This window comes from Haplochromis burtoni, unplaced genomic scaffold (genome assembly GCF_018398535.1).
Source record: "Haplochromis burtoni strain Fernald_Lab_line unplaced genomic scaffold, NCSU_Asbu1 Contig_503, whole genome shotgun sequence".
Lineage (NCBI taxonomy): Eukaryota > Metazoa > Chordata > Actinopteri > Cichliformes > Cichlidae > Haplochromis > Haplochromis burtoni.
In genome coordinates, this window is record NW_024582864.1 from 100303 (window position 1) to 104551 (window position 4249).

A 4249-nucleotide genomic window follows, 5' to 3' on the forward strand; every position below is an offset into this window, starting at 1 on the left:
GGATGAGGGTGTTCAGATTAGTCACACCTGATCCTTGAAAATCTCAGGTGTGTGTTTGTTAGTGGCCCCCGGCCCCTACACCCTCCGTAACAGCCAAACCAAGCGTAACAAGGCATCTGGAATCTGTGCACCTCCCCTGGAGGTGCATGGAAAAGTGATGGGAATATTTATAGAAACACCCACTGCTGAACTCAGCCTTGTGATTTGAAGCTTTCTGGGCCAACTTTGTTAATCTGCTCTTTGTCAGCATTTTGATTTAACCCTCAGATCCAGAACATGTTTAGGCGGTTGTTTGCTAATTAATATAGACTCTCTGGCGGCAGATAACACAGCGTGTCATTCACTCAGACAGCCACGAGCACTTTCATCTTAAAGCAGAACACAAGATAAAACTGAGCAAATGAAAGTGTGCTTCCACTCAACTCCTTTTCTGTGTCTGTGAAAAAAGTCCACCTCTAACTGCACACTCAACTCCAAAAATAAAAAAACAAATATTTGCTGCCAGTATCTCTGGTTTTGGTCAATCCTAACTATTCTGATATCTCTTGTCAGAGGCAGCTCTGACAAGCCTCCACTGAAATGTCTGGAAGGGCCTCTTCTTCTTGGTTTGGAGGACGCAGATGTGTGACTGTTAGTGATGTGCGGATCGATCCTGAAATATCGATTCCTCCGATACCAGTCATTTATGTTCTAGAATCGATTCTCACATTAAAATATCGATATTTTAGTAATTTAGAGTAAATTTGTAGTTTATCATTAACAGGAACACAGTGGAAAGAAACTATAACATTCGGATTGTCTACATTCAAAGGAACTACTTCCTCTTCCGCCTTTCATAGTCATGTGTGAAATACGGCTGTATAAATGTCTCGCAGCCCCTTGGCGTGCGCACTCACAACAATGGCTGAGCGTAATTGTGCGGACGTATTTTACCTCCACAAACAGCTGAGACGTGGTTTGCGATACATGTGGCAAAAAAGTGAGGTGTTGTGTCCATACTAGGGAGACATTCAAGAGGGCTATTGGGGGTAAATACATTTTACAGGTTTATTTATCGGATAAAATACGTTAAATGTCACCGTTATTATTGGCCGGCCCGGAAACAGCGGGGGTGTCCAAATTCAGAGGCTGCTTCCACCTGAGGACCCGGCCTTCGCGGTCTAAAGAAAGCCGGGTAGTACGTCACGAGCTCCCTCGGTGGAGTGAAACTGCCGTCTGCTCCTTGCTATCTAAAATATAACCGGGCGCTGACGTAAACTCTCGACCGTCTCACACTTCTGTTTAATCAGTTTTCTGTTTGACGTTTATTCAGCTGTGTGAAAACCCCGGAGGAACCCACCCGAGGGATTAATAAAGTTAAATTTAATTTAATCTAATCTAATAACTTTAATCTCAGCCAAACCGATTTACTCACGAACAAATAAAACACTGAAAAAGCCAAACTCGTAGCCTACGTAGACCACGAAGGCCAGGTCCTCAGGATGATGCAGCCTGAATTTGGACATCCCCGCCATTTCCGGCTGGACAGTAATAACGGTGACATTTAACTTATTTTATCCAATAAATAAACACTGTAAAATTTGGTATATATATACTCCAACATGAAGTGATGTCTTTCTTTTCATTCAATTCATGAAATACAGTTCATCACGTGGCCTCTATCCTCTCTTAACTTATGTTGATGGGACGAGTTAGTGTGGTTCAGCATCACTGCCATGATTCAGCAGGTATATCCTCTCTCCACTGTGACCAGCATCTGGTCAGCCAAAGGTTTCCAGCACAGTACCAGCAAACAGCAGCAGTGACCAGGCTAAGCATTGCCAGCCATCTCAACAGCATCCTGGCTCTGGGCCTGAGAGGCTGCTGTGTGGACCTTCTACCTGGAACATGTTCCAAGAGAATATCATGTATGATGCTGTAATAGGTGCAAGTGTTTGGTCAACACTTCCACCAGATAACCAGCTTTTATCTACTTGCTTTGTCACTGAATGATATAGTCTTCATATTAACATGGTCCTTAATGTATCATCACCAAGCCATGACACATTATTTTTGGGGTTTAATGTTTTATTTGAACTGTTTATTTTCTTCAGTGGTGGGATGATTGCACAGCACACATCTTTATTGACTTTAACAACAAGAATTTGGTGCACAGGTTTGAATTTGTTTGGATTAGAGAAAAACAAAGAGTCATACATACAGTAAGTAAATAATTGTATGTATGTATATATATATATATATATGTATGTATATATATATATTTATTTATGTATTTATTTATGTATTTATTTTTTACAGGTGCTACTGGCATTAAATTATCACCAGACGTCGGTCCAATCCACACATGGAATGAAATCAGACCATAGATATCCATAAATTAAGCTATGCGTAATAATGAGAAATGGCACAGGGCTAAGGAACTGAATGCATGGAGAAAGGAAGGTGCAAAAACAAATGAAACTCTGGGCTGGACCAATTACAGCCGAGGAGGCCGGATGCACCCTCCCCCTTGTTTAGCAATCACGTGATTTTCGCGCATTGCATGCCGGGAACTCGTGGCAAAACAATCCAAGTACCGCATCAAATGCAAGCATTTGCAGCACCGCAAAACGTTCATTCTCCGGTTCCAATACCTTCTTGTTTTTTCTTTGCCGCACAAAAAAGGAATGTACAAAACAAAAGGAGAACAATGCCGGTCCGTACAAAGACAGACTCGACGAAAAGACAAAGAAAAGATACGAGGAAAAAATCAAAGGAGTGAAAGGGTCAGACCCTTACGAGCACACAGAGTGGACAAAAGACGTTAGCGTGCTGCCCAACTTTCACCACGCTCAGATTTATAATTATACGGTTCTTGGAGTGAGTGCATACACTCATGAAGTTTAGTAACTTCAGGTCACTGCAACAAGCCCAGGTACAGTTTACCGACGGATGGGTACAGGACCTTGAAATGCACCGTGTAGAACGAAAGACCATCGTACGAACAAAGGTAAGTTTACCAGTCTCACAAATCGTCGTCATAAATACACATTCGTTAACCGTTTATTAATAGGACCTTTGAGCTCAACGGTAATTAATTAGTAGTGGAAATAATTTCTGGTAGCATTACAGAAATGTAGCAGTGACAATAATACTGTATGCTGTAATCGCACTGGGCAATTAGTGATACAAAAACTGTTTTATCCTGTGAATAAAAGTATATGTTTTTGTCAATGTACCATAATAACAGAAGCGAAACGCAATATTGTGTCAGGACAATTCACTATTTATGCACAATAAATAAAGGAGCATAGCGCGACAATTTCTGTTCAGCGCCAGACTTGCTTGTAACCTATATCACCAATTATGTTAAGAAAAATGACGTATTAACTACTACAAAACTCTGACCTTTGTGGGAATGCTTGGAGCAGACTAACATGTGAGCTGGAGTGTTCTGGGACGTTATATTTGGTATATCCAGACCATCCGTCGGCTCTTACTTCGGAAACATGGCTTAAAAAATTTCTCTTCAACGACGTAATCCGATAAAAAAAACGATCTCTTTACCCGTCGGCTTCCCGTGGCTGTCATGCGACCGGCTATTGCAGTTAATAATACAACAGCTTCTTGCCATTTTTTGGGTTTCTTTTTATCGCTGTGTAACTGAGTTCAATTGAAAGCCTGCGTGCGCTAGTACCTCTTGCCACAAGTTCCCAGAATCCTTTGCGGTTTTACCCCTGAATGACGTCACATTTTCAATCTTTATCCTGGTGGGCCGGTCTCTAGTCAAAATGCCCGGGCCGATTTTTTGTCCCAGTCCAGCCTTGTAATATTGAGTAGCAGAAGACATTTAACAAACAAGAAAATTAAGTTTTATTACATTTACAGTGTTTTTACGTTAATAGATTAGCTGTCTATGAGAGAGAACTGATACTGTTATTTAATATCAGGACTACATAATTACTTGCTCTTGGATACATGTGAACACCTAATTTCATTTTTATCCCATGCATCAGAGAAATGTATGGAATCCCTCTATGGTTCTTAATTGCTATGGCTGCCCCCCATCTGTGTTTAACAAAGAAGGTGTTATTTTGTTGACTTAGATGCCTTTCGATGAGCTTTAACGCAGATATAGCACCAGATTGTGGTATTTCCAGAATTTTGTAATAGGACTGCACCAAGGGCACCTGGAAATAAATGTAATATAAAACAAAAATATGTGGAGGACACTGCCTGGAGTTGAGCCTGGTTTAGAGAAGGCTCCAGA